The following is a 23,516-nucleotide window of genomic DNA, read 5'->3' as shown; positions in this document are numbered from 1 at the left end:
TTTTTGGGAAAGATTTAATTTACTTTTGACACTATTTAGTATCAGTGTGTTACACAAGAGTACTGATAAGAGACTGAACTTCATTTCCTGACTCCAATCATTTCATATGGGGCAGGGTTACAAAAGGTCCCCTGACAGGGGTTAATATTCACTGATTCCACTAGCTACTGTTACAGGGAACCCTCTCAAAGTTGTCTTGACCCATAATTTTATTTATTTGGTGATGGAATGATCTTCCCAGGGAGGTAAAGAAGGGACAGTCTCTATGGGCCTGATCCAATTCCCATTAAAGTCAGTGGAAAGGTTGCCATGGGAGTTGAATCGGGACCTATACAAGATCAAATACCTGTAGCACTAACCTACATGAAAAACTAGCTCCAGACAGGGAACTGAACTAGACTTATTTCAGTGGAGCGAGGATTCCACCCCGGATCTCTGTTTCCAGATCTGTTTTCTACTCCTTTGTAAAATTATGTAATTATTTCATTACATTTCTCCCTCTCCCGCAGTCCCCAAACAAATGTTTCAGTTCTCTTCCCTATTTATCTCCCAATCCAACAATCCCTAAATATATAAATCCACAGAACAGTGTGGGTTATCCAGAAATTATAGCAAACCTACCAAAGGAAACCAGCATTTGAAAAACCTTTCAGAATGAAGACAGCTCTCAATTTCTGATGTGTTCATAAATAAGGAGAAACATTATGAAATATATCTTGCCAGTGCCACTTTAGCCACTGTTTTTTTTCTCCTCCTCTGTAGCTATTTTAGAGTAAAGAGCTGATACTTTACATTTTGAAGGTTGTCCATGTTTAAAGACTTAAAGAAACTGAATTAGAAAAAAACTATTGAAGTAGTGTATTAATTCCTTTTGAAATGTGATAAGTGCTTCTCCAATCACTCAGGAGTCAGCAAAATAAAGTAATCATACCTTGTTTTCATAGAAAATAAATCAAATTTATGAAGCCAGCTTCTGGAAACAAATGGGATTAGATGGGCAATTTTTTCAAAGGACCCTCTCCGTCTGAGGAAGCTATTCTGCACACACATGGTAATTTTTGATCATAAGTGACAAATTTTCTTGCTCAAATTACAGGTTTTCTTGTCTAAACAGCATTCACATGTGCAATTTAAAGGCTTATGTGGGACTTCAGTGAGGCATTGGTCTCGTGCTAGCCCTCTGCTCAGGAGTGAATTTCACCTGTTGTTGGTGAGCACATTCTCAACCTGAGTAGTCCCACTGATTTGAAGTGAACTACTCATGTGAATAAGTGCTCATAAGCCTGAGTAATGGCTGTCCACCATAGTGCTCTGTTGCACCTGCAAATGACTGTATGCACAAAGGTTAAGCCCAGTCATCTTTACTCAGGCCCTGGATTACACTGACTTCAAAGGAAATTGGGTCAGAATATGGATTTCAGGATTTCTCCTCAAATTAGAGGCCATGGTTTTTTTAAAAAATGTAGCCCCACAAATTAGTGTCTTTCTGAGTTAAAAATCAAACAACCAACCAAGCAAACAACCTGTCACCATAGCGAGTCTAGCCATTATTTTTACTTTGCCTGAGATGATACTCAAAAACCAGATACATTTTTCTTTGTTTTTCCTATTACAATGTAGTATTAATTTCAGGCTAACTAGTCAATAGGGCTTAGTAACTCTAGTTCAGCATCTCATGTAAGTAATGATCGATCAGTAGTTTTCCGATTGTTGGAAAACCACTAAGATATTCCCAGTGTATGGAAGATTGAGAAAAACTGTGAAATTAAAAACTGGAATTTGTTTATTTATGTTAGTTAATTTTGTGATTTGAAAGAAACAGGGGTTAAAGAAGAATTACATCACCTCAATTTCTAGTTATAATAGCATCACAGTATTTCAGTTTATCAACTACCTAAGCATTGCAGGGGTACATTTTAAGTGTGATGCTCAGGGATTTAATGGCCAAGTGAAAGAGCATTTAGGTGTATTTTTTATTAGCACCAGTAACATCAATCATCATGGTAGAAGGCGAGTGAATAAACTTTATGCCTAGACTGCAGCTATGCACGGATGCATACAAAGATATCATCCGTGTAATTTCCTACATGTTGTGCTAACCCCTCACACACACACACAATCTCACTTTGCTCAGAAAATCACTGACTGTGAGAATCCAAAAACAAACACTATTTAAAGGTGTGTTCTTACTGAAGCAAAGCTGCTGGTTTGTTTTTCTTACAATATTTTAGCTGTTGTTTAATATTGGCAGGTAAAACCTGACTTTAAAAATAAATTGGCAAATGAATTTTGATCACTATTAATACAGGAAAATCCTAATTTCCTTTGTGTCGATCTTCCGCAACAGAGTAAGAGCTCCTGCTCGGACACATGACACACAAGGCCATCACAGAACCCAGATGCCAAGCGGTGAAAAATACTCTTCCAGCGGCTGCATCTGGCTCCTTGGTGGACTCCATAGGCAGTGAAGCTGACAGCTCTGAAGTTGCCTGTGGGTCTGTCAGAGAGTTAGGCTGCAAGCTGAGCTGACTTATTCTACTCAATGCCATTTTTCTTTGACTTACCTTTGATCCTGAGATATTTGTATATTGTTATGTGCTTGAGAAAAAGTTCCTGTGTAAATCCCTCTTGAGCGCTCTGTGTTTACGCATTCTTACAGGAAGAAGAGGTGATATCCTGTGAACATACAGTCGTGATCTGCATTACTTGTGGTGTTATCATGCAGTCACCTCATCCACATGCATAATGGAGCCTGCGTTAATGCAAGCTGATATGAGATGTCCTGAGAAATCACACAATCTAACAGCAGCCCTACAAACGACAAGACACGACCGTAGGTACCTTTCAACCTACGCATTCATATTATTCAAGTGCTAGTCCCCCTGTCTCAAAGAGGCTGAGTTTAGGCTCCTTTTTTTAATCTAATATTATTCTCATATGCACTAACAGAGGCCCAGAATATATTCTCGCACTGTAACCATAAGCAAACAGAGAGATGGAACCCTGAGAGAGAAGCAGGCATTGGGAGGGTACTGTGGGAAACAAGAAGGAAGGACCAAATGAGAGTGAATCATTCATTGTCAAAGAGTATCACTGACCCATCCAGCCCTAGAGAATACATCTCATATGCACATGCCAACCATGCCCTTTTAGGAAGGCCAGTCTCTTGCACCTTTTGCTTAAAAAAAAAAAAGTATCATTTTCCCTCACTGTCTCTTTCCTGAAAATTCTCCCAGTATTTCACTGTAATTAAGGGTGTCCCATTCCCCCCCCCCCCCATCTCCCTGACAAAATGATCCTGTTTAGAGCTTCCAAAATTTTTTAGGCTTGTACAGTAGTTGCAAGTAAGAAATCCCTTTTTATTTTTTAAACTCACTTGTTAAATTCGAAAATCACATTTAATTCTTATTACATTTGGAGTAATTTCCCCAAAAAGACAAGGAGATATTTTGTCTTTGTTTTAGAGATCTGTTTTGTCTCATAAAATATTTGGGCCTACATTTAAAATTCCAGGGTACTTTAAAATGTAGAAACTTCTAATGTTCCTCTGTTCAAGTCATGTGGTTTATTGTAAATGGCTTCAACAGGGCTGGCATTCCACTATCCCTGCATGGAGTGGATCCAACCAAACTAGGGTTGTCAATTAATCGCAGTTAACTTAAGTGATTAATGCAAAACAAATTAACTAGATTAAAAAAAAAGTCATGATTAATAGCAGTTTTATTCACACTATTAAACAATAATAGAATACTAATTTAAATTTATTATAAATATTTTGGATCTTTTTTCCTACATTTTCTAATACGTTGATTTCAATTACAGCACAAAATACAAAGTGTACAGTGCTCATTTAATATTACAACAGTGCCATATGAGCGCCTGTTCTCACTTTCAGGTGACATTGTAAATAAGTGGGCAGCATCATGTCCCGTATATGTAAACAAACTTGTTTGTCTTAGTGATTGGCTGAACAAGAAGTAGGACTGAGTGGACTTGTAGGCTCTAAAGTTTTACATTGTTTTGTTTTTGAGTGCAGGTACGTAAAAAAAAAAATTCTACATTTGTAAGTTGCACTTTCATGATAAAGAGATTGCACTACAGTGCTTGTATGAGGTGAATTGAAAAATACTCTTATCTTTCTACAGTGCAAATATTTGTAATAAAATAAAATATGTAAAAATAATATAAAGTGAGCACTGTGCATTTTGTATTCCATGTTGTCATTTAAATTGGCATTCTATTATTGTTTAACAGTGCAACTAAAACTGCGATTATGACTTTTTTTTAATTTAATATTTTTTTAATTGTGATTTTTTTTCAAATAATTTGACAGCCCTAAATCAAATCCTTAGGTACTGTAAACTGCCTAACTCTTCTTAAGGCTTACCATCAGCTAGTCTGAAGATGATGGAGTACCTCTACTCTCATTGCCTTAATGCTTGTGGTGGTGCTCAGTATTTCCCAGGAACAGGCCCTATCCACACCTATATCAAACTGGAATTGATTGTGTACATAACATATGGATGCCTCCTGGGAGGCAGGATAGAAACTCGGGGACTAGATCTGGGATGAGTTAGAGCAGGTTTGCGTGCCTCCCTTGCCAGAGCCATGTTTCCCTGACCTTGACTCCCACTATGCAGAAGGGCGCTCTGATGCTGTAGCAGCTGCTGTGTCACATCACTTATTTCAAGCTGTATGTGGAGTAAAGGAATAACAAACAACCCATCAAGGCCAGCAACCTGAAGACTTTACTCTATCTCCGGTATCTTGTAGCCAGTGGGAGCTCTGCCTCAGTTAAGAAGACAGTGATAGATTTGACCTAAACAGAACAACAGAAAATTCATCCTGGATGCTATTTAAATTACACACAGCTTAAAACACATCAAATTATATGGTAAAATCTGTATATTTTGGAAAATAAAATAAACGTCTCTCTCCATACTTTTTACATAATAACTGAAAATATAAATTTACAGAAGCTGAAATTCTGTAAAATTGCAAAGGCTGTTTTCAAAAGTGACATCTAGTTTTGCACTCCTGTTGAGTGCAGTGAGAGAACTGGGTGCACTACAAATATATACTATCAGATTCAACATCTTGAGCAAACGATTGCAGGTGAAAGGTTAGAGGCATTGCTGAGGCCATTTTGAAAATTTGGCTTAAGTTATCAGTGTAGTCAAGCAGGTTAAGTGACCTAGGTACAGTCTTTTGGCAATGTGTAAGCAAAATTTTCACTACGTTAATGAATGCTTATCAGGAGCCCATAGCACATGGCTATTCATACAATCATAGAATCATTGAAGATTACGGTTGGAAGAGACCTCAGGAGGTCATCTAGTCCAACCCCCTGCTCAAAGCAGGACCAACTCCAACTAAATCATCCCAGCCAGGGCTTTGTCAAGCCAGGCCTTAAAATTATCTATGGTATTTCAATTCCTTGAAAAATAAGGGAGTCTCAATATTTTTGTAGCGAGTAGCAAAGTCTGCTTTGAATTTAGCAACAGCAAAACCTAGAAACAGCAGTGGTGTCACAAGATCTGGCTGTTCCGTTTTCCAAGTTACACACAGGAAAAGTTTTGAGTGTTGCTACCTTTAAACAGCACTCAGAAGTTAGCTAGGGTCCTCATAAAACAATTAAGATGACAAGTGTGACGTTCTGTACCTCAGGGGAACAACCAGCACCCCCATGTTCATCCTTATAATATGATTATATCTAATGCAAAGTTTGTCATGTCGAGTGTCTTCGGAAGGCTTATGATGCACTGAGCATTGTTGTTATAGTGATATTATAGTAATCGTTACAGAAATGTTATAGGTTTCATGTATATAGTTATGAGGCTGAAAATGTGTCTTAAAGCAAGCCCAGGAAAAAACTCTCCAAGAGCAGAGAGGCAGTTCACACCTCATCAGGGCATGTATGGGATAAACCCAACCCAGCCTCACAGGAACAAAGGAAACTGGCCTAGGCAACAACAAAGGATCTGTTGGACTCTCAAGTGAGTCACTCCCCTTCCTTTGGTCAGTTTGGGACTGGGATGAGGTAATGCTCACCTGACTCTAAAGCGGGGGGGGAGGGCAAAACCTGGAGGAAGAAAGAATGTGATAAAAGGGAGAGACTTTGCCATGCTCTTCCTCTCTCTTCCACCTACATCTACAGACACCACACCAAGCAACTGAAGCACTGATCAAATGGGAGAGCCTGGCTGAAGAGCAACCAGCCAGCCTGTGGTGAAAAGCATCTAAGTTTGTAAGGGCATTGAAAGTGTTAAGATCAGCTTGTGACAGGTTCGGTCACAGAGATCCCCTTGGGACTGTCACCTGATGGTGCTGAAATTACCTCTGAGCCCGTTTTCCCTGACAGCTTGGGAATTCCAGAACCCTGTCTTGTTGAGCCAGACACTCTAGCCTGTTGCAACACAGACGGGTCCACACCCCCAAAGCTGCAGACTTAACTGAACAGCTCAGCAGGTTACCTGTCTCCAGCACCCAGACACCCAGTTCCCAGTGGGATGCAAACCCCAAATAAATCCATTTTACTCTTATAAATTCATAAAGCTTATACAGGGTAAATTCATAAATTGTCCACTCTCTATAACAGTGACAGAGAGATATGCACAGCTGTTTGTTCCCCAAGGTATTAATCACTTACTCTGGGTTTATTAATAAACAACAGTGATTTTATTTCAGAGTAGCAGCTATGTTAGTCTGTATCTGCAAAAAGAAAAGGAGGACTTGTGGCACCTTAGAGACTAAGGTGACAAGTCCTCCTTTTCTTTTCAGTGATTTTATTAAGTATAAAAAGTGAGATTTAAGTGGTTTCAGAACACCACTGAACAAAGTAAGTCACCAAGCAGTCACACAGCTTAGAATGAATTTTGCTTTTATTTCATTTGACCAAATCTGACTTGTTATGCTTTGGCTTATAATCACTTAAAATCTATCTTTGTAGTTAATAGATTTGTTTGTTTATTCTACCTGAAGCAGTGCATTTGGTTTGAAGCGTGTCAGAAACTACCCTTGGGATAACAAGCCTGATACATATCAATTTCTTTGTTAAACTGATGAACTCATAAAAGCTTGCAGCATCCAGCATAACTGGACAGAGGTTCCTAGGGTTGTGGCTGCAACCGGAGATATTGACTAGTGTAATTTGGTTGCAGAATCCAAGGAGCAGCTTACAGGCCAGAAGCTGTGCGTGAACAGCTCAGGAGTAGGGGTTCTCACAGCAGAGCAGGGTAAGGCTGGCTCCCAGAGTCAGGGATCGGAATGACCTAGCTGATCACCGGTCCAGACAACATCAGAGGGGAACGTCACAACAAGATCCTGACCTCTAAGCTCTTACAATCTAATGTAGACATGATGAGCCAAAGGTTCAAAAGAACACAGGCATTAATGATCATTTCATTTAGGGGCTGAAATGAAATGGCCCTGGATGCTAAACTCTTTGGAGCATCTGGTCCTATGTGGTAAAGGGGATAATACCACAACAAAAAGAGGGTGGGAGGAGGAGGAGGACAGAGGTTACAGTAATAATATTGAGCTAGCATACAGCATGTTGAAAATATAAGCATTCACACGAATAAAAATAAATACAAGTTACAAAACATTATAGTGGATAAAACCAGACTCTGGAGCTACAAGATCTTACTGAACTTAACCACATCAGGTACTAGGATAGCACAGAGTGTGGGAATCTGTGCTGACAAACATTCAATGGATATTTTTAAAAAAATGATCCTGAGGTTTTGCAAATACATGAGAGCTCCTAAAATGCTGCTTAAGGAGAATTGTAGAATGTGGGAACTCCCCTCCCCCCCAGAATTAATAAATGAATTTAAATCTGAGGCATCATCAGATAAAATGTCTCTGGCTCTATATCATTCCTTTTGGTTCTGATGAACCTTCTGTCTTCTTGCTCAGTAACAAGCACACCTCCCCCTTCCTCTCTGCTGCTGTCCTTCCCACCCCCTTTCTTTCTCCTTCAGGCCCTTGCCCTCTGTGTCTCCCTTTTCAATGAACTGTCTCTCCTCCAGAGCCTCGTGTATGTCTCTCTCTCCCCCCCCCCCGCCCCCCTCCTCTTCAGGCACATTTGTTTGATTCAGGCCCCCTCTTTTTTCTCTAAGGTGTCTGACTCTGCTGCTGCTGCAGGCCTCCCTTTCTCCTGCAAGATCCCCCACCTCCTGAACTTGCCACTTATCTTGTGTCACCTCTGCACCAAAGCTGCCATTGTAGCTCTGCATCCCAGAGCCAGTGACCCACACCAGTGACTTGCTCCTTTGCCTTTCTTCTCTTCCTCTTCGCCTGGCTGATATAGTTTGATTAACTGGGGTGAGTGAATCCTGTCAGTCAAAATCACCCCACACACCCTACTGCTACAGTCACCTCTTAAAGGACAACGTTTCTAATGAGCTCCAACCTCAAATAGGAAATTTTGTGCCCACAACTATTCTAGTCACTTTCACATTTTCCATAATGAGTGCTTCCTTTATTGACGATTAAAATCTTCCAGTGCAGCATCCCGAAAGCTAAGCTGTGAATGCTTTTTGCTGCACGCAGACAGGAAGACAAATCAAGTTCTTCAGAGACAGAGTAATCGCTCTATTTGTATGAATATTGAAATTGAATTTGTGATGCAAATAGATTCAATATGTCATCACAGCTTCTGAAAATTCCTGAATGAATCAAGGAAGCTCTGGTTACAACACAACTATTATTAGTAACAAGCCAGCTGTCTCACCTTTAGTGCCCTAATTTTCCTAAACCAGAGACCAGTTCCCATATTCTAAACAGGATTTCTTTCTGGAAGGAGACACATTTCCGCCCCTGCTTTTTTTCCAGTTCCATTTACAGCTTTTGAAAATTCACATTTTATTCACAGCTGTTAGGATCTGCATTAGCAAAACACATGGTAAATCATTTCATAGCCTAATCTGTGCTAGTTATATCCAAAATGCTCTCAGAAGATAGAGATCTATCTAAAACAAATTAAAAGGAACATAATTTCTTTTGTGTCTGCTACACAAGACCCTCTTTCCAGCCATAGCTCAACACTTGGGAGACAACAGTATAGTGAGGACTCAAATACTTTAACGCTAATATTTCAAACATCATTATCTTCTGCAATACACAGCAATTCTTGCATATGCTTTAAATTACTGCAACTAGTTTTTCATTTTAATGAGCATTTCCCTACTGCTTCCTGACAGTAAATCCCAATAGAAGTAAAGCAAAAACCTGGCTTTTATGAACAATTCCCTTCAGAAAACTTGAAACTCCTGTCTGCTTATCTGATTAGTGCAAAAGATTGTCCCAGTGTTATCTGGGGAGGAGATGTGGAAAGGCGGGTGGGGAAGACAGGGTGAAAACAGAGGGCATGGAAATACTTGTGAGGATCTTGATATGAATACAGTTCCTAATTTTAAAATCTTACAGGATCTTTTTCCCTTTTCTGAACTCAGAGGTTTAGATGATTACTTGCTTAAATATCTCTAGAGCTAATTGCAGGAAAAGAAAAAGAATAAACATGGCCTTGATTGATCAAAAGTGTAGAAGGGGAGTGTAAAAATCTATTCACCTACTGTATTTCCTAGGAAAGTGGCATTGTGACATTTGGGTGTTCTTATGAGAATCTGCTGATCTTTGGTTCTGGTTAGTTTCTGCCAAAATCTGGGAGGGGGGGTCTCCAGAAAATTTGGCAATGCTCTTTAAATGTGAGGTCTGACTTACTAGATGTGTTCACCTAATCAACTCTAGCAACATTGAAAGGAAAACAATACCTCACTAATAGATGCATGAGTGAACAATGGGATAAAAGTCATTCAATTATATCATACCACCCCTAATTTTGCCTATGCCACTAGGGACATATTTTAAGACCAGCTGCAGCACAGCCTCTCCGTTTCAAGCAAAAATTACCGCTGCACAAAATGGGACTCTATCTGCAAAGGTCAGTAGTTACATGCATATTAGCTACCTGATTTTTATCTACCATCAGTTAGTTATTAAATATTACTCCTGCAATTCATTGTAGGTGAAAAAAAACTCGAGCACATTTTCATGGGCATGCCAAAGTGAGCCTGGGATGCTGAAGGGTCAGTGCTTAATGCACATGTGATTTCTTACCTTTGCCTGCATGTTGCTATTCTGAGGTCCCCAGCTACCTTGTAAGACCTGTAGTGCCTCTTATTAAGCAGAGCATCTTTTTATCAGTGTGACAAAAAACATAGCTCGAGTGAAGTAAAGAAACATAAGACAGTGTCTAGCAATCCTGGGCACAACTTTATATTGACACTACAGTTGCCACTTAATCATAACTGTACTTGCTGCAGGGGAATAAAATTAATGGCCCTAATTCAAAAACTCAGGCCTGTCCAGGAGAATCTCTGGTGGGCTCAATAATAGTAGACCTGCTCCTTTCCAATGCTTAAATGTATAAACTTTTGAGCAGGACAGATGATATGTTGTAGAAATTGGCAACCTGCCCAATGGACAGCATACTACATACTCCTCCCCACCCCATCAAGGGCAATGAAGAACGTCTGGGGTTCACAGGAGCTCAGATCACTCAGGCACCAATGTGACATACAGACACCACAGCTGCCAGCTAAACACACAAGGAACGAAAAGTCCAAATTTACTACTCCAAAAACAGCTCTCTCTTTAAGTATGGCTCACATTCTGTTTTCAGACAAGCCACTAGAGGGTGAGACAGTTACAAAATTGGTAACTTTTGAGCAGGTCTCATTCTATCTAGCAGAGGATATTGGTGTGTGTATTTCTGTGTACATAGAAACCAGTGAAGTAGAAGTATTAAGAAAAGAACTCTTGGCAGCTAGTATAACTTTGTAGATGCTTCATATTACACCTAGGACACTATCATTATATGCCATTATGTAAGTGGAAGTATGCGTTTGATGGCCATGCAACAATGAATTTTCTCAGTGTATCACAATTGAAAATTTACTATAATTGCAGAGAACGATCATCCCAGGGGATTAATAATAGGCCTATCTCCTCCAGGTCACTGATTCAAACATAGACCAGGTCGCTAACGATCAAATGTTGTTAGCATCTGATGACTGTTCAATGGCCTACTGAAAGGAAAATGATTTGGTAGTCTCAGTCTGGTTCCCAGCAAAGTGCTGTGCACACATCACTAAAAACATCCATCACAAATGGCACTAATTTGCACTCCTGTTAGCACTGGCTTCCACAGACAGGCCAACTACAGTGTTGCCATTTTATACTGAAACTCTAACTTTTTAAGCTGACAAAACTTTCAGACACATCCAACCAAATTCTGACCCAACAGAAGGGGCCACAATTCCCATTGACTTCATGGGATGACTTTCGTGTTTACAGGTGGCCTAAATTGTGTCCTCTACATCCAATGTATGTGTTGAAAGTACTCAGATCTTCCAGACAGGAAAATAATATTTCTAACCAATTTTAGATCGGTGCAACTCCTGCTTAAGGTAATAAGTGTTCATATCCTAGTGTTTGCTGCCATAAAATCCATGTTATACATTAGACCACATTTTGTGCTTTGCACTATAGCCTGCAAGCACCGGAGGAATTCCATGAGAGATTTTGCATCAGCAAGCAAAAATCCCTCGCAAGGTCCTCTCGCATGCAGGGAGAATGCATGATCAGCATCATCCTTTTGAAAGCTGCCCCGCTGAGGGTGAGTGACAGAATGGGCATGGCACTGCCTCTTTCCCAGCCTGCCTCCCTTCTTTGGGATGCCTTGTACCCTTGGTAGTGATGACAGAGAAGTCCTGTGCTCTCCTGAGTGTGAGAACTGAAGTTGTTCCCTTGGCACTTGCAAGAGAGATCGTTGCTCCTTTCCCTCTTCTGGTGAACACTCACAAGGTCTGGGATTGATCTAGCCCACTGTAAAGTATCAAATGGTGTGGGAAATATTTTGCTAAGTTATTTTGCCATTGTTATTGTCATTGAATTTACTGACTCGTACTGAGTCACTTTTAAAAATCTTTATTTGCAAACAGTCAATGCATTCACTAGCAACCTAGCCCTGTGGACAGACCTCCCATGTCAGGGTGGATTTGTATCCAAAGGGCAGTGTGGAAAATCTTACCTACCTTTCTTCTTGCTGTACCCATTCTGCAGATATACAGAGAATTTACATGTGTGGTGCTGCCCATCTAGGACCTTTCATAGGCATTAACATTTGGAAACAACGTTTTCAAGAAAATTGACAGGATTTATTAATTTCCAAGACATTTCCACTCTTTCCCCTCAGGGGATACTCTCGTAGCTGTATAACTATTTCAAACTTGGTGGATTAAAATTGTTTTCCATATTATAGATTAAATTATTTAGAGACACCACTTCAAGATTTCTTAAATCGCATTTTACACTGCTTGTGAGGGACAGCTGTACTTCCTTATTTCTTAAGGCAATTATTTTTATTTTATTTTTGATTCATATTTTATTCATATATATTTTCTCTGATTTACAAAAAAATAATATTTAAAAAAGGGGACATGTTTTATAGATGCTACTGGCAAGTTTATAGGAACAAAAAAGTTCTGTAATCTGTAAAGAGTAGTAGACAAAATAATTTAAAGGGGGCAAGCTTTGAACCTGAAATTCTGAAATAATGGAACCAAGTGAAGTAACAGGCCAGGGTAGAGTAGACAACTGCACAGGAACAAGGGGAAAATGTGATTGGTAGGTGTGATGTGCCAACCTATATCTTCAATGTAGCTATTCCAAGATACACTTGCTCTCACTATTAGAGTTAGGGCAGTGGTCCCCAAATGTTCTGGGGGGCATGTGGGTGAGGCCCAGGCCAGGGGTCGAGGAGCAAGCATCACCCAGGTCAGCTCTGCCCCCAACCCAGCTCTGGCCCCAGCCACCGCTCCATTCCACCCCTTGCTCCCCAGCCCAGCTCTGCCTCATTCCCTCTCCGCCCCCAGGCCAGCTCCTCCCTCACCCCTAGTTCAGCCCCCAGCACGGCCTTCAGCCTAAGCTCCTCTGCTGAGCCAACAGTGCAGTAATGGGTTGGGGGGGGACACAGACGGATTCCATTACTGGCAAGGGGCAGCGTGACAGGAAAAGTTTGGGCACCACTGCTTTAGAGAGAATGGTGCAGTTGAAAGACTAGGGCACTGAAGTGGCATGATGAGGGAAATGTGGTATATTTACTATCATGGAGTATCACAAGGGATGTACCAGCAGTGACAGATTAGAATCTTTACAGAAATCAAAAAGTTTCTTTTCCTGTCTCTCTCTCTCTGTGTTGAAAAAAAAAATTCAGTTGTGAAATGGGAAGCTCATTTTGATGCACACAGAAAAAAACACCCCAACACGGACACAAAAACCATCTGTTTTAGTTAGTCTCTTCTAGCATCCTCCTTTATTGTGCTGAATGGTTAATAAATGCCAAAAACTCAAGATAAGCTACTGAGATTTCATTATAGTTAGATATACATGTATGAGCTCAATAGGTAGCACAACCGGAAGATGGAGATTTACCTTCCAGGGAAAAAAACCTCAGTGATCCATTAGATCATTTTCATGCCTAACTACTATGAATCTACTCTCTCATTAAGCGATAAATACTTGGGGATACATTTGAAACCTGGCCTCTACCTTGTACATTTGCAGAAACACATGTGCTTATATTTGCATCTGTACTTAGCGTGTGCAAACATGTGCTGAAGGTTTGGCCATGTTTGTTTCACCTTAGTAACATAATTCTTGCTTGCACAAAAGCATTAGACCAAGAGTAACTGCCAGAGCTGAACACATAGCCCATGATGTCCGTAAACAACTTTATGTTCTTCACAAAGCACATTTTTTCTTGCTTATGCATATTATATCTAAAATGTCTAAATCCTATTTCTCAGTTAGGAGTTGCCTTTTAACTTGTGCTGCTTCATGTTACTGTAACTTCTCCTGTCCCCTCCTCTCCTTGAATCAATCCCTCCTTAAATCCCTCTGTCATGCCGGGTACAGACACTCATGCTGGCCTAGCAACCAAGGAGTTAATGCAGGAACCACCAGCCAGTGCTTGACTGGCCACCTCATAGCAGAGGGAGAGGTAAAAGAGCTGAGAAGCAGAGGGCCAAGCAGGCTGGAGAAGGAAAGTTCTGCCTACAAGCCAGTAAGAGGCTGCACAAGGAGAAAAAAAACCAGGAAGGATGACTGGATCTACAGGCTGAAGAATCCCACAGCACCAAGAGAGGTAGAAAGGAGCTCAGGGTACAGCAGGCGGAGGTGTGAAGGCTTGATTCTGCCTGCCTGGTTTAAGGGTCCTGAGCTGGAACCCAGTGGAGTACGTGGGCTTTGGTTCCCATACTGCTCCCTCAGATACTTATGGACCAAAGGGGTTTCTAGACCCCGTGAGGACCAGGACCAGCTAACTCTGCCAAGTACAAGAGGAAACACGTACCCCCGCAGGACTGAGACAAATACTCTTTATAGTCCAGAACTGGGACTACCGCAGGAACTCTGGCCAGAGGAGCTGACTGACGGCCAGGCCAGACCAAGCGGTCTCCAGAGGGGTCACTGTCACATTAGCACACCAGCTCACAGCCTCCTTCAAATGTTCCCTTCTCTTTATCTCATGACACAGAGATAAACCATGTTGTATTGTAATATCCATTCAGAAAATCTGTATGCAAGGCCACTTTAACAATAAAACAAAAGCCTAGCTTTTCAGATTCTAGACCTGCTTTAGCGAGCTTTGCCCTAGCGATGATCATAACCCCCTTTGCTGGCTACAGTTGCCTCTGTAGAGCTAGGGAGGGTATTAAATATCTCTAAATATCTGTCTGTTTCAACAGAGTCAGCATTCCAGGTTCCTAGATAATGGTTCAAACCCAGAGTTACACAGTAGGGAATCCTGCTATAATAGCACTGCCCAGCATCACCAACTGATATTGGTGTCAGCAATAGTTCTCTGCAGGGGGAAGGGGAATGCAATTAAAAAGGAGGCATTGGGACAACAAATATAGATGTATAAATAAATAAGTAAATAAATAAATAAATAAATAAATAAATAGACAGCCAGAGTCTGAATGCCAGAACCTATCAAAGATACTGCATGCAGGGTAACATTAGCAAAGGGAGAAAATTATGCACAAGGGTATTATCGGAAGTCTGGATTACTAAGAGAAATTCAGAATACATCAATACTACATCTTTTGTGCATGTACATATATAATATTTATCTAATTCCTAAGAGGTGTTGTGAGGATTAATTAGTAAATGTTTGCAAAGTCTTTTGAAGATTAAATGCACCAGATAAATGCTAAACGTGAGTCTTTTCTTGGGCCTGATCCTGCAATCTTACTCAGACAAAATGCTCAGTGGTTTCAGTGTGATTTTCGAAGGAAGAAGGATGGCAGGTCTTTGGCCTTTGTTTTGTTTTTTTAATGTTGGCAGCCAGGGTTCTCTCCCAGATTCATGAAACAAAATACAAAAATTAAAGGGCTGATTTAGCTTCAGGCACCTACAACAAAAGTGGGGCTTTTGGGGGGCACAGTGGTGACCTCTGGTTCAGGCACACATATAAAAGCCTCCCTTATTGCACTGTGTGGACTCCCATATCCTGGGTGACAGGCAGGGGGTGGGTTAACAGTAGAGCTGTGTGAATAACCGATCTTTCAGTGTGCCAGCCATTCTGAAAACAAAAATGAAAAAAAAAAAAAATAATTTCAGGTCAGCCCAACATGAACATTTTTCAAATTTCTCAGTGAGCCAAAAAGTAAAAAAGAAAGTTTGTTTTGGGTCATCCAAAATGGTTGACTCAACCCCCAAAGGAAATGTTTCCTTTTGTTTGAGAGGGTTTCCTTATTTATTTACTGTTCTAAAAATAAAATTGGAGTAAAAAGTTGGGGGTTGTTTGTTTGTTTGTTTGTTTTTTAAAAATCAGTCTTTTTGTTGTGGTGATGGTGGTGTTTTTAATTGAAACAATTCAGTGAATTTGACATGAATTCGTGAAACATTCTGGTTGACCCAAATCTCCATTTTTCAGCCAAAAAAAGGAGAAAGAAAAAGCGACACATTGCATAGTACCTCATCCCAGTGAAGTCAGTGGAACTAGTCACTGAGTAAGGTACTATCAAGGGCCAGATTCTGATACCTTATACGCAGTTAACACCACCTAGTAGTAAGGAGCAACTCAACCAGGTAAAGAGTATTGGAATCCAGCTCAAAAGTGAGTAAAGGAGGTAGAAGTTTGCCCTAACTAAATATATATTAGTCAGTATAGACCACCATCTAGAAGCACTTCTTAATTCATTATGCCAACATGAACTAAAGAATGTACTGAACTGTCTCAATACTAGCAAACATTTTTCTTTGATGTACTGAAAACCATGGGACAGAAATCTGGAATTTTAATTATTTGAAGAGCAGTTTTAACAGACAAACTGAAGTACACAACGTCAGCCTACAAGTCTGCAGAGTGATGAAAATTAAAGAGTTGGCGTGAATATGAAAAAACTTTAAGAGCTACTTTAAGTACTTAAAATTTCTCTTCTCTGCTTTAAACTTCAAGTATCTATGAAGTGTCATAAATATTTATTGTGTTTACAGTACACAGACATTCCTCAAATATATTTCAGTTTAGATGTGTATGTTTGGTTTATTCAACAGCCTTGGGTCTCAGTCCTGCTCTTGAAAATATGGGCACGCATTGCTGTGTACCTTGCCAAATTGGCTACTATCTGTATATGTACTTACACAGTAACTGAGTTTACAATACATATAGCTGTGAATGCCATATATACATATATGAAAGCAACACCAAAAACCCTTAGACATAAGCAGAAATTAACAGGCATATATAATATACAGACTTAGGGCTTGTCTACACATACAGCTCTGTAATGGCGCAGCTTCATCTCTGTAGTGCAGTGGTTCCCAAACTTGTTCCGCCGCTTGTGCAGGGAAAGCCCCGGCGCACCAGGACGGTTTGTTTACCTGCCATGTCCGCAGGTTCAGCCGATCACGGCTCCTAGTGGCCGCGGTTCGCTGCTCCAGGCCAATGGGAGCTGCTGGAAGCGGCGCGGGCCGAGGGAGCAGTAGCTATGTTGAAGGGAGAAGCCCTCCTGTCGACATAGCACTGTCGACGTGGATTTTCCATACCCCTGACTGACAGAGTTATACCTACATACGTTTGTAGCATAGACCAGGGCTTATTAGATGTATGTGTTCTTTATTATATGTAATATGTTAAATCTTCTTATGTGCTCACATTGTAGGCTCCTCTTCTGATTAAGAATGGACCCATTTTACTACCTGCTGCATAAATGGATCTGCTTCTTTAGCTGACTGAGCAAAGGCCTGTGTTTTCTGGCACAAATCTGTAACCGTGTCACAGGTACCATGGTTTTCAGCAAACTGCATATCTATTTGCTTCAGGAATTGGGAATCTCTCTCAGATCCTGATTGGGTACATTAGCCATAGTTACTTATAAGAAGACAAACTGCAGTTAAAAACCCGCACCTGGCCTATGCCAGCTGACTTGGGCTCCCGGGGCTTGGACTGCTTGGCTGTTTAATTGCAATGTAGATGTCCCGGCTCAGCCGGGAGCCCAGATTCTAGGACCCTGCGAGGTGGGAGGAACCCAGAGCTCAGGCTGCAGCCCAACCTGGAACATCTACACCACAATTAAACAGCCCTGTAATCCAAGCCCCGCAAGCCCAAATCAGCTAGCACGGGACAGCTGTGGGTGTTTAATTGCAGTGTAGACATATCCAGAGAGGTTTGCGTCTCAGAATTTCTAACTAACTCTCTCTTTCTCTCTAACAGTCACCCTTCTAACAGGAGAATTGTCTCAAAGAGTTACAAGATCCATCTACCTTATTGTTTGAATGCAGTCCTTATATTTTAATCCCCTTACTACTTGAATTGGTGAGCTAAACAAGTAGAGCATCATTCACTTAACCAACAGAGGCAACACATACAAAAATACTCATATCAAAATTTGTTAAGTTGAAGTGAAGGCTGAGAAACCATTTCCAATTTAAAAGGAAGAATAGAAGAACACAGGTTAGAACAAACACACACCAGAAAGTCAGGAAATTATAAGATAATGTTAAAAGGAAAATAAATGTTTGAACATCTCAAAAGTCAAAGTACCATATAGCTATGCCAACAGTAGCCTCACCTAGCTCAAGCACTATTCAGATGACAGGTTTACATGATGGAGAGTAGAGCTGGACAAGCAGTGGCTTTCCTGTCTTGTGAGAATTGTTGAGGTTTCAAACACTTTCCCCATCTTGAACTGGGACAAAAAGTTGAAATCTTGAAAAATTTCACAAACCAATAATAATTTAAAAAAATGGATTGGATCAATTAAAATGTTTTGTTTCAATAATTTCAACATATCTCCTTTAAATTTCAACCTTATTTTTTTGCCTTCATTCTTAGTATGAATTAAGTAAAATTTCAGGACTAAAAGTAATTTTGAACTAAAAACCCAAAAATTTTCATTTAAAAAATGTTGAAAAAGAGGCAGTTTCAAATATTTTTCAAGTCAAGAGATTCATCAAACCTGACCCTTTCTCACAAATAGTTTCAGTTTCAACTAGTTGGCATTATCTGATAGAAAAAATGTTTCATCAGAAAATTTTCAACCAGCTCTAATGGAGAATAAATGGGAGACGGGAGCAAGACTGCACTTAGAGGGGGACTAGCTATAGGGGAAGACTGGCAGCAGAGAAACACAGAGATTCATTTCAGCAGAGCCCTCTGAGTTCAGTGAAGCAGAGGGCGTATTTGTAAGTATGTGTGTGGGGGGAAATGGGATTGGGTATCTTCCAATATGAGCCCACCTAACTTGGAGGAAGCTGGCAAGTCACAGGCTTGATTCCTGACTGAAATCCCTAGGTGCTACCGCAATAATAGTGGAGCTCTCCATGACATGGGATGGTAAAGGGAGCAACAGACCTGATAAGCCAAGGAAGAAGAGACCAATGTCTCTCAAAAGATAAGCAAGTCTGGCCTATTCCATCCAGTAGAGGGCAATGTTGCATATACAAACAAGGCAGATTATATATTTACTCCCTGAAATTATAGAATAGTTGTGAAATGTGGATGCAGTTTGCAAAGCCAATGATATGTTAAAAATGGAACCAAAAAGAGCCCAACTTCCTATGCAAAGTTTCAGATTTGTTTACGTCTCCAACTAATCCAACTGCGTATAGAGAAATTTCTATTCAGTATCACCAAAGAACTGGGGCCCAAAACTGGTCTCATTGAATCAATACTCCCTTTGACCTCAGTGGTGTAGGATTAACCCTTTGGTCTCTTTCCACTTCAGTTATAAGCAGCACAAGATAAATTCATAGATTTTTTTTTCCCATAGGTTACAAAGCCAGAAGGGACAACAGTGATCATCTAGTCTAACTTCCTGTATAACTGAGGCCATAGGATTTCCCTGAATTAATTCCTGTTTGAACTAGAGCATATCTGTTAGAAAAGCTTGATTTAAAATTTGTCAGTGACAGCAAATTCACTACAACCCTTGATATGTTATTCCAATGGTTAATTACCTTCACTGTTAAAAATGTGGACCTTATTTCCAGTCTGAATTTGTCTAGTGTCAGCTTCCAGCCATTGGATCTTGTTATACATTTGTCTGCTAATCCCAAGAGGCTAACATCAAATTTTTGTACCCTATGTAGGTACTTATAGACTGCCCCTTAATCTTCTCTTTTTTAAGATAAAAATATGAAGCTTCTTGAATCCGTCATTATAGGCATGTTTTCAAATCCTTTAGTCATTGTTGTGGATCTTCTCCGAACCCTCTTGAATTGATCAACCTTTTTCTTGAATTGTAGACACCAGAACTGTCCACAGAATACCAGTAGCAGTCGCATCAGTGCCAAATAATGAAGTAACGTAACTTCCCCACTCCTATTCGATATTCCCCTGTTTAGGTATCCAAAGATCATATTAGCCCTTTTCGCCATGGTGTCACACTAGAAGCTAAAGTTCAGCAGATTAGTCACTATGACCCCAAGTCTTTTTCAGAGTCACCAATTCCCAAGATACAGTCCCCCATCATGTAAGTATGGAGTACTACGATGGGAGGGAGATAGTCATTTATAAGTATTGAAAAGTCCTGATCTATAGATTGAGTTCCGTGTCTGTCTGGTGAAAAAGAAGACTAGCCTCACATCCTGCTTTCTGTAGAAATGAACTGATAGTAAGCCACCTGGTTTACTGAATCCTTCTTCTGTTTCAGCTATTGCACCTCATTCTGTAATTCTAATAAGAGTGCACATGATTAATTATGACTTTTTTTTCTTTTTTTTTTAAGGCAGATATATTTGGAGAGCCATTTTGTCCCTGAAGCATATTCCTAGTTCAATCTTAATAAAAATTGGGAAGTTCTGTGCTAAGGAACAAATCCATACACATTTCTAGAAACCGAAAGGCAGCACTAAGGGAACATTGTCACCATCATTGGAAAGAGGAAGCAATGGGAGAAATGGTCTGGAGGCTTCCAAACACAAAAGCCTATTTCCTGTAAACAACTCATGCCTGTTCAAAGAAACCCATAATACAAAATGTATATCGACAGGAAAACTGTGAAGATCAGAGAAAAATACGAATTTACAAAAAGTCACTTTGTGTTGTATTTTCCTTCATTCGATCTACCAAGTCTATGAATAAATTATCTCCATGACTGCTGGATCTCCGAAGCTCTGCAGGCATTCTGGGCTTCACAGCCAAGGAAGTATCTCATCTCCAGCTGAATTAGAGCCCTTTACCTCCCACAACACTGCTGCCTTCCTCTTCCACCTCTGGTCAGATAGAAAAATAATTCCAGTCAAGGAATTTGATCAACTCCTAACTGCTGGGGTCATCAACAGGTTATGTTTTTAAAGGAGAGCTTGAGTGCTCCCTCTCAATGTTATTAACTAGGTCATACAGAAAATTACCATCTTAAAGAAACATACAACACAGTTTTTAATATGCAGTTTAAAGCTAATTTTAATTAACACTCTCTTGTTGAAGGAGGAAATTCTAGTGATGCAATTTTGTACTAAAATTTTTCAAGAGTTTTCTGTAGACTGGTCCACAAGCACAATTGTTCACAATTTTGAAGGTAACTTGAAAACATGCAACACTCCCTTGGCTTTGGGTTTCATTAGAAAGTTGGAACTCAGACCATGTTCATTGAAATGTCTGCTAATGTTCATGATGCTTCAAGCAAACCTGTGTCCAATTTTGAGCTAACTTGGGCCGGCAAAAAGTTTTTCATTTAAATTGTGAAATTTGCAATTGTACGTTGTTTCGAAATAAAAGCAAGTGAAACTCAGACCTCTCACTTTAAGCTTTTGGGTTCATTCAAATCCAAAATTCAAAGTGAAACTCAAGGGATGAAAATTTGGTAATACCTGAAAATCCTTGACAATCACAATTAATGTTGATGGGAATGGGCGGCTGTTGGACGTATACTCTGTCAATCATATGTTGTGACATATGTTAACCCCAAAATATTGTGGATATAGATTTTCATGAAAGTCTTTTCAATTTTTTTCTATATTTTTCACATCTCAGGCTTTTCCACCAATACTATTATATAAACTAGAGATGGAAAAAGATTTATTAGATGAAAGCTCCATCCCACTGCCAAAGCAAAGCTCTATCCTATATTTCCCCTTCATTTCACCAGCCCAATTTTAAATGGCCTGTTAGCAATTCCACCTTTTCCTTTAGAAGACTATTACTCAGTTTAAATTCAAATAGGTCTGTTGAGAAATATTTCCTCCTCCTAATTTTTCCTTAACTTTATGCTATTACAAAGGCTATGTTTCCACTGCTTTGCAGTTTGGATCATGGAGGTGGGAACAGCAGCAAACACCAAAGTGCTGTGCTATAACTCCCCCGTTTGGATGCTACAGGCACAAACTAAAAGGTTCCTAGTTCGCATTAGGGCGATCCTGTTTAAAGAGGACTATGTTAACGCAAACTAGGAACCTTTTAGTTCACGCCAACGGCATGCACACAGAGGAGTTACAGTGCAGAACTTTTGGTTGTGCACTGCTATTCCCACCCATGTGGTCTGAACTGCAGGGCAGTTCACACAAGCCCTTAGTTTTATTCCTTTGGATCACCCTAAACAACTCCTCTCCCTCCTCTGCATTTACAATGTTAGCATTTTACTTTTATTTCATGGTTATATGTTCAGCTGCTAGAGAAAGTCCTCTTGTTCCTACCAAGTAGGTTACTTCCTCTGATGCTGTCTCACCACTTCCTGTTGTTGGAGACTAATAAATATTAAGGCCAGAAAGAACCATTATGATCATCTAGACTGACCTCCTGCCTAACACAAGCCACAGAACCTGATCCAGTGATTCGTGCACCAAGCCCATAACTTCTGTTTGGGTATAGCATACCTTTACTGAATGTATCTAACAATTAACATTTTCCAAAAGACCCTGAAAGATCCATTTCTATCTTTCCATTAGGCCTTGAGCCCTGCAGCTTTGGTCAGAGCTAAGCTCTTTCCTTGCACCCAAATGGATTGCTTTGGGAGTGGAATTATTAGGAAACCAACTTCTATAAGCAGAAGGAGGTAGAACTGTGACATAGACCCTGCAGGGAGGAGGGGAAGCTTCTGAAATCCAGCCTGGAAAAGAAAAGCCCTGAATTGGGAGGCTTCTTACATGGTCCTACTTGGATGAGGGTGGAAGAGTAAGAAAGGGCTGAGGGGAGAAGCCTTGACCAAGGGACTGCAGCAGGTGTTGTTTTGGGAATTCCACTCTTCAGGAGACAGGCAGAGTCATGGGGAAACTCAGTCTACAGAGACTCATTAAGCTAAAGACCAAAGAAGTGAGACATCTGCAGCACAGATAACCCCTTAAGACTTTAGGATCCTGACATAGGAAGAACTCATAACCCAAGGGCACAGTGCCTCTAGAGGAGCAGCTGGGCCTGCAAGCTTTAATGTAACAGGTGAATTTTAATTGTTATTAAGCTTGCACCAATATTACACTGCAAAGATATATTAATCTTTTTCTAAAAATCATGGGGAACTATGTGCATATATACACACAGTGGTCACCATTAAAAAGAGTTCCAATTATACTGGTGGTTATGTAGTGTTACTGTACTATTTGAAATATTCTTTACACTTTATCTAGGGAACATAGTGAATATTCCAGTAATGCTGTTTAGTTACAAAGACAACTGAAAAGATTTTTGAAGGTGACTACAATGAAACACACACACGCACCCCATGTACATATGGTATAAATTGAAAAGTCACTTCAGAAACTAATTTTATCATATAGTTCTGCACTGTTGGTGCAATTATCCACAAATACATTATTTTGAGGAACTAAAGGCTACAGACGTGCTTCTTTGACAGAATAGGTCTTATCGCTACTTACATTTTTTAACCTGAATTTCTCATTCTAGTCATGAGCTTTTCAATATTTTAGTCCACCCTGATTATTTCATTAATCTATGAAGGATTTCACTTCATTTGGGATGTGGTGTCTGCTCAGCCACTACAGCTATT

The 23,516-nt window shown here is 40.1% G+C and overlaps 1 protein-coding gene across 19 annotated transcripts in view; it reads right to left on the bottom strand.

The window, feature by feature from the left end:
* The window catches only part of MYT1L (myelin transcription factor 1 like), a 387,237-nt gene that overhangs the window by 310,178 nt on the left and 53,543 nt on the right, over nucleotides 1-23,516 (bottom strand). The window contains exon 1 of one of the 19 annotated variants that reach the window (XM_043542304.1): nucleotides 2,565-2,672. The exons of the other annotated variants lie outside the window; for them this stretch is intronic. The gene's annotated coding sequence lies outside the window, so the exon portion shown is untranslated. Of the gene's footprint in view, nucleotides 1-2,564; nucleotides 2,673-23,516 lie in introns of those variants that run through there. 19 annotated transcript variants of the gene reach the window in all.

This window comes from Chelonia mydas, chromosome 3, assembly GCF_015237465.2.
Source record: "Chelonia mydas isolate rCheMyd1 chromosome 3, rCheMyd1.pri.v2, whole genome shotgun sequence".
Lineage (NCBI taxonomy): Eukaryota > Metazoa > Chordata > Testudines > Cheloniidae > Chelonia > Chelonia mydas.
This window is presented reverse-complemented; position numbering and strand designations above follow the sequence as displayed.